The sequence below is a fragment of the Peromyscus maniculatus genome, chromosome 6 (genome assembly GCF_049852395.1).
Source record: "Peromyscus maniculatus bairdii isolate BWxNUB_F1_BW_parent chromosome 6, HU_Pman_BW_mat_3.1, whole genome shotgun sequence".
Classification (NCBI taxonomy): domain Eukaryota; kingdom Metazoa; phylum Chordata; class Mammalia; order Rodentia; family Cricetidae; genus Peromyscus; species Peromyscus maniculatus.
In genome coordinates, this window is record NC_134857.1 from 50878617 (window position 1) to 50895132 (window position 16516).

General features: G+C 43.0%; 1 protein-coding gene and 1 pseudogene across 9 annotated transcripts in view; one reads left to right on the forward strand and one right to left on the reverse strand.

Moving 5' to 3' along the window:
- Window positions 1–16516, reverse strand: part of B3galnt1 (beta-1,3-N-acetylgalactosaminyltransferase 1 (Globoside blood group)) — a 29552-nt gene that overhangs the window by 2295 nt on the left and 10741 nt on the right. For 3 of the 9 annotated variants that reach the window (XM_076574236.1, XM_076574232.1, XM_015989908.3), the window contains exons 3-4: window positions 16308–16414; window positions 2704–2769 (exon numbers count right to left, since the gene is read on the reverse strand). The exons of 1 other annotated variant lie outside the window; for it this stretch is intronic. The gene's annotated coding sequence lies outside the window, so the exon portion shown is untranslated. Of the gene's footprint in view, window positions 1–212; window positions 2154–2703; window positions 2770–11736; window positions 11850–16307; window positions 16415–16516 lie in introns of those variants that run through there. 5 more of the 9 variants (XM_076574237.1, XM_076574238.1, XM_076574234.1 and 2 more) reach the window with 5 other exon arrangements.
- Window positions 6136–7242, forward strand: LOC102923262 (calmodulin-1 pseudogene; annotated as a pseudogene).

Here is a 16516-nt window from a genome sequence, read left to right on the forward strand (position 1 = left end):
GTTGTAATCCCAGTTACTTGGGAGGATGAAGCAAAAAAAATCACAAGTTCAAGGCCAGCCTAGGTGACTTGGAGAGACCTGGTCTCAAAAATAAAAGTCAAAAGAAAGATGGAAGCTAAAAATACTCCACAAACAATTAAGAGCTAGAAATATCTGTCTTTCTGTTCTTGGCTCATTTTACCCTACATTGCTTCAAATGTCAGGATTCTAACCTTTTATAGCTGAATAATATTCCATCTTATAGATTACCACACTGTTTTTATCCACTAATCCATCACTGGACTCTCCAACTGATCCCATAGCTTGGCTATTATGCTTCAATAAGTAAGCTGGTCTTGCTTGTCTTCTGAATGCATTCTGAGCAGGATTTCCATACTGTGTCCAATTCAAGCAACACCACTGCTACCAATTTATCCTCAAAAATTAATCAGAAAACTGTGTGGGTCATTTATAATACAGAAAAAGATGATTTAAAGTCTATCACTAGGAAACCTTTGAAGTGAAATTATGGCTTCATCATTCAACAGGATATCTTCACTCATTACTTGCAATTTTGTTTCCCATAATCCCTTCATGTCACTGACTGAAATATGGAGCAATATACATAATGTATGTTTCCTTTGAAAGAATAGAGTGATAAACACCTAGAATTCTATGTACACATATGCAGAGCAAGGTATCTGCAAGGATATGTCCACCAAGTCAATGGTCTTGTCTTTGGGGTCCTGGGAGATCTCTCTCTTCCTTTCTGTATTATTGGATTATACATACATTGGATTATACACACATTGCTTTGGATTTCCTGTGTTAGTACTGAAAATAAAAACAAAGCCAAAAAGCTAGATTTTGTGCCTGCACAGCATCAAGTTCCACTAAGTGTACTGACCCTGTGGGAGCCTGAGTGTTGCCCTGCCCTAACTCCCCTCAAGAGGTAAGTGAATTCTGGAGTCGTCACATGAAATACAAAGAATATTTTCAAAAACCCTAGGACTCAACTCCCAGAGATCTACCCGCATCTGCCTCACCTCTGCCCTCACCTCCAGAGTGCTGGAATTCAAGGCATGCACAATCATGCCTGATTTTAATATGAAGAAACAGAATGCAAGAAGCAAAGGTAGAGCAAAGGGTTATTAAAAGATACTAAAGACTGTAGTCACAGGTATAAGAAGGGAAATAGACAAGGAAGAAGAAAAGTAATTTTTCCAAGTAGTGAAATAAGGATGAACCCAGAGCAGTGGTTCTCAACCTGTGAGACCTGACATCTTTGGGGGTTGAACGACCCTTTCATGGGGGTCACTTAAGACCACCGGAAAACACAGATATTTACATTATGATTCGTAACAGCAGCAAAATTACAGTTATGAAGCAGCAATAATGTTATGGTTGGGGGTCACTACAGCATGAGGCACTGGATTAAAGGGTCGCAGCATTAGGAAGGTTGAGACCCACTGGGCTATGGAAAGCTGCTGGTTCAGCTGACTAAGCGCTTACACATGAAAACTGCCTCCTCAGTGACAGGATGACAGAAATACGGCAACACGTTCCTATCCTCCTATCTGAGGAGGCAGGGCCAGGAGGAGCCCTGGAGCTTGGCCAGGCAGGCTAGCCCCATCAGTGAGCTCCAGATTCAGTGGGGACAGACTCAAGAAGAAGGGCGAAAGGGCAATGCTGGGATTCAGTGGTAGATCGCTTGCTGAGCGGAATACAGAGCCCTGAGTTCAATCCCCAGACCTACAAAATTAAAACCAAACAAAATCTCTGGGGAAAAAAAAAATAAAGTAGAAAATGACTGAGGAAGACATCTGATGTCAACCTCTGAGCTTCAAACAGTTACACACTAACCCCAGGCTCTCCCCATACACTCAGTAAACTAGTCCACATACACAAAGTGAAATGAAAACCAGGTAAAAAAGACTCAATTGGTGGGCTGCGGAGAAGACTCAGTTGGTGAGATGCTTGGCAGGAAGCATGAAGACCGAGTGTCCCGTGTTGGTAACCTCACTGGGGTGGGGGATGGCTAAGTCAAGACAAGTAGATTCCTTGAGCTCGCCAGCCACCCAGTCTAACCAAACCGGTGAGCTCCAGGTTCAGTGAGGGAGCCGGTCTCAAAAACTGTGCAGAGAAACTGAGGGAAAGTCCTGATGTTGACCTCTAGTCTACACACACACACACACACACACACACACACACACACACACACACACACCACACACACACACACACACACACACACACACACACACACGCGGCTGGGAGAGATGGCACAGGGATTAAAGCACCTGCTGCTTTTTCAGAGCACCCAGGTTTGGTTCCACCACCACACGGCTCACAACCACTTGTGACTCGAGTTTCAGAGGATCCTATGTCCTTTCTGGTCTCTGTGGGGACAGCCATGCGGTACACTTTCATACTCACAAGCAAACACTTATGCCCCTAAGATAAAAAATATTAATAAAACATTTAAACTATAAATACCAATTTTAAAGAAATTTAAACAGAATACATATAAGCCTTCAGCATAACCTGTAGACTAGCTATGGGACATAGACCTAAGGTGAATGAGAGAAAAACAAGCAAAGTGAGCCACCTATTATGGGGAAGATGGAAAGGAGACGGGGAAGCAGAGAAATGCATGGCAAACAGAAGACACACAAGACAGCTGCTGGAAATGCAAACGGTCATCGGTATGGGGCAACAGCTCACCTTGACCACAGGGGCTTTCATGGCTTGGCCTAAATTTCTGCCATATGCTACTTACAAGGCGCACACCTAAAACAAAACACAAAATGTTTGAAACTTAAGGAACAGGAAAGTCTGCACCAGGAAAATGCCAATCAACCAACTAGGTCTAGAGTCCACAGCTAACCTTTCGCATCATGTACTCTATGTGAGTAGCATTCAAAAGAAACCAAGAAAATTTGTTGCTAACAAAGTATCTATTTGAAATATCTCTTTATACCCACTGTGTTGTGGTGTGTGTGTGTGTGTGTGTGTGTGTGTGTGTGTGTGTGTGTGTGTGTATGTGACTGCACGTGTGCATATTAAGTGTGTAAAGGCCAGAGTTCAACAAAAGTACCCAAAGAAAACCTAACTTAACAACCATAAAGCTACATCACACACACACAAAAAAGCGTCAGTGTAGGGAGCCAGACCAGCCCAAGACTCCTTAGCGGTCCTGAGGAGAGGACCGGAGCCGGCTTGGCAAAGCTGGTCTCGGGCTGGCGCCAGTGCTCCAAAGGAGTCAAGGTTGCGGCTTCTGGAGACCCCACTCTTCCCCTGGGTTGTGGTTATCAGTCCTTGGGCAGCTGTCTGAGGTAGTCCACGTTCTCTCCCGACACTGTCTACCTTAGCTCTCTGCTGACCTTGCCTTTTCCCTCCTGCAGACAGTATATAATGATATAAGAAGCTGTACTCAATAAACCTTCTCAGGCCAGGTATGGAGGCGCATGCCTTTAATCCCAGCACTTGGGAGGCAGAGGCATGTGGTCTCTGAGTTCGAGGCCAGCTTGGTTGGCAAGTTCTAGGACAGCCAGGGCTACACAAAGAAACCCTGTCTTGAAAAACAAAAAGAAAAACAGCAAAAGCTTGTTTGGCATAAGTCATTGGCTTCTGCAAGACTCCCTGGTCCCGGCTATTGCTTTTGTCTTCTTTAGTTCTCATTTTCTGTTTCTCATTCCTGCTGCTCCCACTCAACACCTCATTGTTCGGGATCCTTATTCCTGCCGGTTTGGGACACTACAGTACAGGAAGAAAGCCTGAAACATCCGTTTATAAATCCAATCCCACACCATCCAGCCTCCCAAGTGCTGGGTTGACAAGTGGGTGTTGCTCTGGGCGTCAAGATTTTCCCTGGCTCTCTCCAAGTGCTGTATCTGAAGTCTGTCCCCACCAAAACCCATGTTGGGGTTTGGTCCCCAATGTGATGGAGTTTAAGAGATACCAGAGGAAGGGGCTCCATCCTCACAAAGGAATTGATATAGTTCCTAATGACAGGAGTCAGTCATCTCGTTAGCTGTTACAAAGTGGCCTCTCCGCTCCCTCAGCCCCTCTTGCACACGTGTGCCCACACACATACTATTTCCTTGTGCTTTATGTAAAACAGCAGACAGGCCCTCTTGGGAAGCCAACTCATGCTGGCACCATGCTTTCTGGTTTCTAGACCCATGAGCTAAATATATCTGTTTCCTAAACCTGACCTATCCACAAACAGTTCATTCTAGCAACAGAAAACAGCCGAAGACACTAATAGATATACCTAGCAATGAACAGTAAGGATGAGTGTTGCAGATCAGATGAATATCTTTTTTTTTTTGAGCTGAGGACCGAACCCAGGGCCTAGCAAGCGCTCTACCACTGAGCTAAATCCCCAACCCCTGTTTTTTTTTTTTTTTTTATCTTAAAATTACATTTGTTTGTTTTGGCACATACATGGCTGGGAACTGGAGAACAACTTCCAGGAGTTGGTAGAGAAGTGTATCTTGGGGATGGAGCCCAGGCCATCAGGTGACAAACGGTTATCCACTGACCTACCTCACTGGCCAGCAATCTTTTTTTTTTTTTTTTGAGAATTTCATACATGAGTATTGTATTTACATTTCTAACTCTTCCTCTCCCCTCTACTCCTCCCTTGTCCTCATTCTCTCTCAATCTGATCTTTTATTTACACACACACACACACACACACACACACACACACACACACACACACACGTATGTATGTGTATGTGTGAGTTTATCCTATTAAATCCATCTTAGTGTTTCTTATATGTGTATATATTTAGGGCTAACCACTTACGATTTAGATAGCCTTTCAGGGGGCTTGTCCTTGGAGAAGTCTGATTCTCTTAGCAGAAATTAATTGCCTATAGCCCTTCATATCAGGGCGGGGCCTTGTGAGAGTTCCTGTATCTGTGCTGGCATGTCAGCTGGTGTTCGCATTATGTAGGTCATGTTTAGGAGATTACACTGGGATTTCATGGGTACAGCTTCCCTGTCATATACACAAGACAGTGTCTTGCAGCAGTCATTCTGGCCCGCTGATTCTTACAATCTTTCCTTCTTCTGAAACGTTCTGATCCTTAGGTATAAAGGCTGCATTGTAGATATATCAATAATTCTGATTTGATAAAAAAAAATAGCACCTTTTTTCCCAATAAAAGTGAGAAGAAATACAGTTGGCCTTCGGCATCTACAGATTCAAACAAGTGCATAAAGAAAAGGAAATTCTGAGTGTGGCCACAAGTACCTGAAAACCCAGTATTTGAGAGGCAGAGGCAGGAGAACTGAGAGTTGAGACAATCCTCAGCTAGAGAGTGAATTTAAGGTCAGAACCCAGTCCAAACGATTCTCCCCCATGTTGCCTTAGTTAGGGTTTTTATTGCTGTGAAGAGACACCATGACCACAGCAACTCTTCTAAAGGAAAACATTTGACTGGGCACCTTACAGTTCAGAGGTCAGTCCATTATCATCATGGTGGAGCATGGTGGTGTGCAGGCAGACATGGTGCTAGAGAAGCAGCTGAGTGTCCTACATTTTACCCAGGCAACAGGAAGAGAACTAAGACACTGGGCAGTATCTTGAGCATGTATGAGACCTCAAAGCCCGCCTCCACAGTGACACACTTCCTCCAACGAGGCCACGCCTACTCTAACAAAGCCACACCTCCTAACAGTGCCACTCCTTTTCGAGGCCATTTTCTTTCAAACCACCATACTTTGAAAACAAACAAAACAAAAAACTACCACTACCCCTAAGATATATCTGTACTTCTGTATAAAACACACACAGACTTATTTTCTGTCATTATTCCCTAAGAAATATTGAGAAACAGCTATATATTCATGTTGTAAAACACTGCACTGGGTTCTTTAATTTAGAGTGTGCGCAGACTGCATACAAACACACACCATTGCACATAAGGGATTTGAGCGTGAGAGAACCTTGGCGCCCACAGGAGTCCTGGAATCATCTCCTACATGCACTGAGGGGCCCATACTTCTTGTTCTTAAGACTGTGTCAAACATTTATTTTAAAAAAAAAACAAACTGATACTAAGTTACATATTGTGCTGGCTAGTTTTATGTCATCTCAGAGGAAATAACCTCAATTGGCAAAATGCCTGCATAAGACTGGGGTGTAGAATTAGTCTGAGCGCAGCGAGCGAGCCGAGTGGTTGCGTGGTCGTGTCTCGGAAACCGGTAGCCCTTGCAGCATGGCTGACCAACTGACTGAAGAGCAGATTGCAGAATTCAAAGAAGCCTTCTCACTATTTGACAAGGATGGCGATGGGACTATAACCACAAAGGAGCTGGGGACTGTGATGAGGTCTCTGGGGCAGAACCCCACAGAAGCAGAGCTCCAGGACATGATCAACGAAGTAGATGCAGATGGTAATGGCACAACTGACTTCCCTGAATTTCTGACAATGATGGCAAGAAAAATGAAAGATACAGACAGCGAAGAGGAAATTAGAGAAGCATTCCGAGTGTTTGATAAGGATGGTAATGGGTATATTAGTGCAGCAGAGCTTCGCCATGTGATGACAAACCTTGGGGAGAAGCTGACAGATGAGGAGGTGGATGAAATGATCAGGGAAGCAGATATCGATGGGGACGGTCAGGTAAACTATGAAGAGTTTGTACAAATGATGACAGCAAAGTGAAGACATTGTACAGAATGTGTTAAATTTCTTGTACAAAATTGTTTATTTGCCTTTCTTTGTTTGTAACTTATCTGTAAAAGGTTCCCCTACTGTCAAGAAAATATGCATGTATAGTAATTAGGACTTCATTCCTCCATGTTTTCTTCCCTTATCTTCTGTCGTTGTCCTTAAACCTTCTTTTAGAAAACAAGTAACATGTTGCATGTGGCTTACTCTAGATATATCCAAGCCCTTGTGCACATCTGAACTTAGCTGGCGTTGGTCAAGTGAGGGAACATCTGGGTTACGCCTTCTAAAGCCGTTTGGGAACTGTCAGCATGTCGTGGAAGCGTGGACTGGACAGTCAACAATGGGTATTCAAGTTGCACTACTGCAAAAGGGGCGTTTTATCCAGGGACTCGTACACTCTGTTTTTGTACTGCTGGTATTGTACCAGGAACATTTTCTTTTATTGTTACTTGCTTTTTAAACTTTGTTTAGCCACTTAAAGAAAATCTGCTTATGGCACAATTTGCCTCAAATCCATTCCAAGTTGTATATTTGTTTTCCAATAAAAAAAATTACAATTTAAAAAAAAAAAGACTGGGGTGTAGGCAAGCTTGTAGGACATTTTCTTGTGATGATGTGGGAGGACCCAGGCCACTCTGGGTGTCACCAACCCTGGGCTTGTGGTCCTGGGTTCTATAAGAAAGCAAGCTGAAGGCTGGATGGTGGTGGCACACACCTGTAATCCCAGCACTCAGGAGACAGAGGCAGGCGAATCTCTGTGAATCCGAAGCCAGCCTGGCCCACACAGTGAGTTCCAGGACAGCTAGGACTGTAACACAGAGAAACCTTGTCTTGAAAATTTAAAAAAAAAAATTTTTTTTTTTAAAAAAAGAAAGTAGGCTAAACACATCATGGAGAGCAAGCCAGTAAGTAAGCAGCACCCCTCTCTCCAGGCTCCTACTGGGTTTGAGTTCCTGCACTGGCTTCTCTTGATGGACTGTGATTCAGTATATGTAAGCCAAATAGACAGACCCTTTCCTCCCCAAGTCACTTTGGGACATAGTGTTTCATCATAGTAGTAGTAGTCCTAACTGAGACACATATGCCACTTGGCAATCCTAAAACACCCAATACAGGCTTCTTTCTTTCTCTCTTTCTCTCTTTCTTTCTCTCTCTCTCTCTCTCTCTCTCTCTCTCTCTCTCTCTCTCTCTCTCTCTCTCTCTCTCTCTTTCTTATTTTTTCCGAGACAGGGTTTCTCTGTGTAGCTTTGCGCCTTTCCTGGAACTCGCTTTGGAGACCAAGCTGGCCTCGAACTCACAGAGATCCACCTGGCTCTGCCTCCCGAGTGCTGGGATTAAAGGCGTGTGCCACCACCACCTGGCCAGGCTACATTCTTTACCCACAACATTAACTCCAATGTTATTAACTCCAGAAGTATAACTTGAAAAACACATGTTTTAAAAAAATCTATTTAGGACTGGAGATATGGCTCAGTGGTAGAAAGCTTGCCTAGTGTGCGTGACTGCTTGGCTCAACTTCCAGCAAAACACACACACACACACACACACACACACACACACACACACACACACACACACACACACTTACAAATACAACCCATAAACTTAGAGAGTCTCGATCACATTGTAAATTATCTTTTTAATCTGTAACTGACCATCAGCGATGTAGTACATTTCAACAACTTAGTGGTTCACCAAGTCTTATTTTGAAAATTATTTCCTGGTGTAGGGGCAGGAAGTATGTTTTTCTGCTTTAAAGAATGATGCATAGTTTAAGGAAACAATTCTAGTTGATAAGGAGGTGGCCTTATTTATAGAGAAACTAAAGTTAGACATATTTGAAATCACAGAATTACAAAACTATCATTTTGCAACATCTCACAAAACTGATTCAAGTGCTGATAGGAAGCAGCATTTTGTTCATCGGATGGAAGGTTGGCTGAGGGAGTGGGCATATGGTGTAAAGAACCCACAAAATTCTCCTTTTGTACAAGTACTGAACTACTACAAAGCACATGCTGGCAATGAGGGTGAAGATGAGGGTCACCCTAACCTGACCAACTATGGCAACCTTGTGACAGGAGAGCGCCTGTCTCCTTATGAGAGAAGGTAAAGTGTCTAGTGTTATTTCTGATGCATCCTAGCCAAAGCTATCTAACAGTAGTCTGATCCAGTGTCATAAGAGCTCAGATGACAGAGCAAGCTAATGCACACCACGTGGAAGTAATCTTACAAACAGTGAGACTATGAAACAACCAGCATGGTCTCCTACTGAGACTGCCATGAGTCTAGATAATCTAAGACTCTAGATTATAAGAGAATAAGGACACAGAACTGTGATGTGTGGTTCTAGTTTGAGTCCTAGGGAAATCTGAAGACCATCTAGGCAAGAGGTTTTCAAGAAGTATAATTCTTTTTTAAGCATGATAACATTAACTAGAACAGAAGGAAATGTCCTTCGATAAAGACAATGTAGTAACAGCCATGTGATGGGGTATTGCTCATTGTAAAGTAGAGCTTCGCTACATACATTAGTTCTAAGAGTTCTTGACGTGCATGAAATAAAAAATGTCAATTAACAGCAGCCAGATACCAAGCACCACATACTGTATTACTGCATTTTCATGAGCTATCCAGGAAGGGAAAACCCCACAGCAGTAGGGTAAAGAAGTGCCCTACGGTAAGGTAAGGTAAGTAAATAGAAACTTGAGTTTCTATTGCTGCAACAAAACACCATGACCAAAAGGCAAGTTGGGGAGGAAAGGGTTTATTCAGCTTACACTTCCACAGCAGTGCTCACTATTGAAGGAAGTCAGGACAGGAACTCAAGCAGGCCAGGATCCTGAAGGCAGGAACTGATGCAGAGGCCAGGAGAGAGCTGCTTTCTGGCTTGCTCTTCTAGAACTCAGGACCACCAGCCCGGGGATGGCAACACTCACAATGGGCTGGGCCCTCCCCATCAATCACTAGTTAAGAAAATGCCTTACAGCATGGTCTTATGGAGACATTTTCTCAGTTGAGGTTCCTCCTCTCAGATGACTTTAGTTTGGGTTAAGCTGGCACAAATGAGCCAGCACAGTAGCAGTGGGTAAGGGGTCAGAGACTAACCTGAGAGGGGCCTGAGGGAAGGGACAGATGACGACAGTTTCAGAATTTGATAGTGGAGACAGTTCCATACCATTAAACAGCAACACCACCACACTGTATACCCGAAATAACTTATGACTATATGAATTACATGCCAATAAGGTTGTTAAAATCTCAAGTTTCCTGTTTTTAAAAGCCATACATTGTTTGGAGTGCCAGGATACCTGTGTTTATTTTTAAGTAGTTCAGTAATAAGACAATTAAAGAGTTAGATTCCCTTCTGCATACTTTTCTGATGGAGTACAAAATGGTAAGACCTCTATGGACTATGAAATATACCTTTTTGTTGATGGTCAATTGTGTATGTCTGAAATGATGTGTTTTTACAACATAATCCACTGCAACACTGCTAGAGAAAATAATTATAAAAACCCAAGTCACCACCAATGAGGGCATATGACACATGAATCCAAATGTGGAATATTACACAGCTATTAAAAGGGGAACAAAAATAGCAAAGATATTCTGTATATATGGGTATGAAAAGACTACTAGACAATATGAAGAAATTAGAGGTGGAATAAACAATACTAACACTTTGTACATTTATTTCTCCTGCACGCATGTGTTTGTGTGTGTTCATGTGCTCACATACACATGGAAGTCAGAGGACAATTTGTGGGGGTCATTTGTCTCCTATCACGTAGGTCTGGTTTGTCAGGCTTGGTGGTAAGGGCTCTTATCTGCTGAGCCATCTCACTGACCCTATCATACCAACTTTTGTAGTAGAAGGAACAGAAATTTTAAAATATATTTATGTGTGTGTGGTGGTTTAAATGAAAATGGCCCTCATAGGGAGTGTCACTATTAAGAAGTGTGCCCTTGTTAGAGTAAGTGTGGCCTTGTTGGAGGAAGTGTGTCACGAGGGCAGGGTTTGAGGTTTCGGATGCTCCAGCCAGGCCCAGCGTCTTTCTCTTCCTGCTGCCTGCTGATCTGGATGGAGAAGGCTCAGCTCCCTCTCCAGCACCATGTCTTCTGTGTACCGCCATACTTCCCTCTGTGATGATAATGGACTAAACTAACGGGTAGATTGGAAGACAGGTGAAAGCAATACTTTCTAATGTCACAAGCTGTAAATGCTTTAATAAATTGCTTTACTTATTCTTTTTTTTTTTTGGTTTTTCGAGACAGGGTTTCTCTGTGTAGCTTTGCGCCTTTCCTGGAACTCACTTGGTAGCCCAGGCTGGCCTCAAACTCACAGAGATCCGCCTGGCTCTACCTCCCAAGTGTTGGGATTAAAGGCGAGCGCCACCACCGCCCGGCAACTTTACTTATTCTTTATAAATATATATACTGTTTGGTTGGTTGTGTTTTGTTTTGTTTTGGAGCAGTCTCACCTTGTAGCTCTGGCTGTCCTGGAACTCACTATGTAGACCAGGTTGGCCATGAACTCATAGAGACGCATCTGCCTCCCAAGTGCTAAGATTAAAGGCGTGTGCCACTAGGCCTGGCTATGACTTTTTATATTTATCCAATGCACTATGATCATGCTCACACCCTATTACCCTCTGTTACCCCCTCCTACTTCTGCTGATCCCCTCTTCTTCCCAACTAGTCTACCTCCTCTTGCTTCTTTTTAACCCACTGAGTTTAATTAGGGCCACATTATGAACATGGGTAGGGTGTTATTTACTGGAATGTGGGCAACTTAGCCGGTGGTTACACCACTGAAGAAAATAACTCCTGTAACCGCTCCCCTTCCTGCAGTAATATTAACTGCCAAAAGCTCTTCCTGGAAGGGTAGGGCTTTATGAGACCCTTCCCTATCCATGATGAAATGGGCCTGATGTGCAGGCATCTATAGCATAAGTTCATGATGGCAGGTGCCATGTCCCTTATACCTAACCTAGCCTTCAGCTCTCACAAGCTTCCTGCCCTCTTCCATAATGCATGCCAGTATCTCAATCACCATACTCACGGAAGGAATTGGCATCTCAGTTACTGAGCCCAAAATGTCCACCCTCTTCCACTTTCTGCTCATTCTCAGATGCAGCTGCCTCTAATCCACAGATGTAGCAGTCTTAGAAGTGCCTGGAACAAAAACATCTGGAAGTAATTCAAACAAACCTAAACTACTTTTTTTCAACGGAGGGTTTCTCTGAGATTTCAACATGTATTCTCTAAGGATATAATATGCAATGTTTATCAAATTATTTACACAATGAATCTATTTTAGCTGTCAGTGTCTCTGGTAGGGAGGAAACCATTCAGAGAAATCTGGTCCTGGAAAACCTTTATAGACATCCCATTGAAATGGTTTCTATTAATTATTTTAAGTAATGGTTTGAAGTAAATACAAATTAACTCAATTACTTTGATGTGTTTCAATAAAAATTAAACATTTATTTTCCCTGTGACACAGAAAGTCCATTCTAGTAGAACACTTACATTAATGTGTGTGTACAAAACACTACCAAGTAATGTGTAAGTGGGTCCAAGTCCTCATGAATGAAGGATCTTCCCAAAATAAACAAGGATCCTAACAGCACTCTATTTAGGCCAACTCCAACAAGGGAACCACCCAAATACCCTCTTGCAGTTGGAGATAAACACCAACAGCATTGTTACTCACAAGGAACCAACTGCTACCTGGTGTGCTGTCCCAGGGACCAAGAAGAGCAGACACTGTGCTTCCCAGCCACACAAGGCTGAAGAGCAGACAGTGGTAGAACACAGACTGCCGGTGCCCCAGGGGAAGAAACAGATGTGAGAGGGCTGAGGGGATGCTCTAGTGTTCTGTTCACGCTCTGGTTTTTCATCTCCGTGGGGCTACAAGAGAGTTCTGTCCATTATTTCTTCTTAGAACTCGTGTCCTTTTTTGTAAGTCACACCTGAGAACCTAGCAGGTCATTCTACCTAGCTGTCACTGTCACAGATGTCTCCACAAACCAGCTAACTCAGGGCCCAGCTATGGTGACAGGTGCACCAAGTTGTTCCAACCAGTTCCCATCATGAGAGCGTCATCAACGGATGTGCTTTCCTCCCAACTCAACTGGAGGAAACAGGGCTCAGGCAGAGCCATAGGCTCACACGAGGTGGAAAAATTCAAATAGGCCTCTGCATGTCCCATTTCGGGGACAGTAGACCTCAGGAGTCTGCTGCCTGACCACTATTTCCTACCCTCAGAGGCCCTACAGACCAACTGTGGGACATGGTTCTGCATTTCTTAAAGTAAGCCATGGTACACACAGTAAGCAGCCTTACAGCCTTTACGCATGAAAACTGAAAGTTTCCACTCTCAACCTGAAGTGAGTTATTAACAATAACTAATTTGTATAGATATATTTTATTTCACATCAAACATCCTGAGCCCTGTAAGGCTCACAGGGAGGAAGACAGGGAAGGGAATTAACAACTAAACCAGAGTACAGGCTTTTGTGCAGGAAAAAAAAAGCTGTGTAAGAATCAGGGTCCAGCATCGACTTCCAGGCTAGAGTAATTACAGGTAACAGTAGGTCAGGGAGACTGAAAGGTTTCCTTTGGGGGCCCATGGTTGGCCACTGCCGGGGCAGCCAGTAAGTCAGTTCAAGAATGTTAGGTGATAAACACCTCTTGCAGTCCACAGCGTAGACAGGGCAGGAATCGAGGGAAACATGTGACTGGTTCTGAAAACCAAACTACTTTAGTTTTGGTAGTTGTCATAGTTCAACCAAAATGGAGGTTTACAAACCATATGACATTCCCTCCTTGTTTTTATTAGATAGGTGAAAAAGAAGGTGTAGATGTCATTTTTGTAATTACCTTTTGCTGGACAAGGGCAGTATCCTAACCAGGAGGACTTGAGGCATCTTTGGTATCAGAAATTTTGAAAGAAGTGGCAGAGAGAGTGTTGTCCTTTTTCATGGCCTTCAAGCCAGCTACCTAACATCTTTCCTTCGAAATTTGAGACTCTAATGTCATTTAGGAGATGGACATCAGGTCATGTGGCTATCGCCAACTGACATGGGAGCCCAGGAGTCAAGGTCTCCACTCTTGTTGACTTCTATGCATTGGAGGAATGATCAAGGGGACAGAGATATATGGAATTTGACTGATGCAGGATCAACTCTGAGATGTGGTGTTTGACACGGTCTTAGTCTGATTTTGTGTAAGCAAGAGACACATTGGCAGAAATATCAAGAATATACAAAGGAGCCTTTTGTTTTGTTTTGTTTGTGTGTGTGTGTGTGTGTGTGTCTAAAATATGTAAATATTTTAAAAATATTTTGTTTGTAGTTAGAAAAAGTATCAGAGTCCTATAATCTGATTACACCCAAAGAGGATGTATTATTCTATCTGGCATGTTAGTGGGCCATTCTCGGGATTATTTAATAGGGAGGCCTTTAAGGCATGGATCATTTGTCTATATTAAAGTGTATTTTACACACACTCACACACACACACACACACACACACACACACACACACACATACATAATCAATTATTTTAATCTTTGGTTATACTTTCCTGCTGGATGTTTAAATTATAAAACATATATAAAATTTCTTTTTTCTTTCTTTCTTTCTTTCTTTCTTTCTTTCTTTCTTTCTTTCTTTCTTTCTTTCTTTCTTCTTTCTTTCTTCTTTCTTTCTTTCTTTCTTTCTCTTCCTTCCTTCCTTCCTTCCTTCCTTCTTTTTTTTAACTGTTATGACTGGTTGGATATCTGATCTCCATGGGTCACTTGAGCTTGAAAGGAGCCCTAGCTCAGAAAGAAAAGGGCACATGTGCCAGGCCCTGCAAAGGGTTAGCCACCTAGCACTGGTTGCAAATGGTACCTCCTTAACACAGATCCATTATGCCTATACCAACTCTCCTCTTGGCAAAGGGTGGCGGTCTCTAGGCCTTTTTTTTTTTTTTTTTTTTTTGAAAACCAGTTTTATAGTCTGCTAGGGATGAGTTGAGGCCTTGCTGACTGGGGCTTTTCCTGGAAACCATGCAGGCATCTGCTGTATGAACTCTCCTCTTTGCAGAATGTTCACTGCTTAGGACCCAAATTTCAGAGTCTCCATGGCCTCTCTGAACCAGAGGAAAGGTAACTTGTCAGAGCTTCAGGATCCTTTGAGAGATGTTCCCAAGTCACCTGGGACCTAGGTGACTTTGAAGGGCAATGTCAGAAACATTAATCCTTTTCTGCTGTCCACATAGGTACGGGTCCAAACATGGCTACTGAGCACCCAGGTCAGTTATGCCAGTCTGGTCATTTTATCTTTTGTGTAACATTTAAATAAAACTTAAACAAAATCAAACATTTTAAAACAATCTTGATTAGACATACATTTGTGTTCCTTTAAGCTAGTCCTTATAAATGCTACCTAAAGTAGATCAGTATCTTATGAGAACTCTATTTAGAGACTTGATTGAACTTTGGCCTTTAAAATTTTAATAACCTTTAATTATCATACACTTATCATCTCTAAATATCTTCCCTTACATATCTTAAGTAATTTATTCCTTTCATGGTTTGCCTAGGCTTCCCATCTTAACTTGGAACAAGGCATAATCATACAGAAATAATTTTTATTAAAAATATGTTTATTCCTACACCCTTTTCAAGACTTAATGTTGAGTTCAGAGAAGTCAGACTAGACCCAGGACCTTGAGCAAAAGCAGAGAAAAAGTGGGTCAAAGAGTACTTTGCCTAAGGCAAAGAAAAGCAAGCCTGGATGTCAGGTAGAAAGAACAGGCATTGCCCGGCAGTGGTGGCACACGCCTTTAATCCCAGCACTCGGGAGGCAGAGGCAGGCGGATCTCTATGAGTTCGAGGCCAGCCTGGGCTACCAAGTGAGTCCCAGAAAAGGCGCAAAGCTACACAGAGAAACCCTGTCTCGAAACCCCCCCCCCCCAAAAAAAAGAAAGAAAGAAAAAAAAAGAAAGAACAGGCATTAAGACACAGGGAGCCAGGGTCTCCAGTCTCCCATGGGGTATAGCAATCTCAAATGGGCTGTGGCAGCTGACTTCCCACTGGTGGTGGCCTGTCTAGCACCCAAGAACACCTTAATGTCAGGACTCAGCCTCTGTGTTTTTCCCTGTCTCAGCTCTGGGTCCCTGTGACTTTTTGTGGGCCCCCCAAGTCCTGCTATCTCCAAGAGCAAGCTCCCCAGTATTAGAGACACACAGCTGCAGGACTTGAGTTCCCTCCTCTAGAACACAGCAGGGACATTTATTTAAAACAACTGCCTCCCAAAGGGATGCTCCGTGGAGGTCTAGTAGTACCTCCCCCTTGGTTTGGTTACAGGAAACACACTGACCTTATCACCATAACACATGACCTCATCACAATAGACATACTCAGAAAACATTATGTGAGTATAATTTTTTTTTTTTTTGAAGTGCACTAGAGTTAGCAGGAGACAAACAGATATGGAACAAGAAAAGGTGACCTGAGGCATGTAGTCTGGAAACTATTTCCCAAGAAGGCACAGAAGTGCATTCATGGAGTGGAGTTGTAGGAAAAAAAAAAGCAAAGAACTACATAATCTCTCCCCAAAGAAGGTGAGTTCATATCTTACCACAAGGGAGAAGAAAGTCCACTCTAACCGGAAACACCAAAATAACTCAGTCTTTCCTCAGCTTCCAGCAGGTCCTTGGTTTTATAAGCCTCTGATGTGGTAGAAGTCTGTGAAAAAACCATGAGGGTTGAGGAAGTGTGCCCAGGGTCTCTGGCTTGCTGTCTTTATTATTAAGAGTATTTGTCCAAATGGTATTACAAAGAGAATTA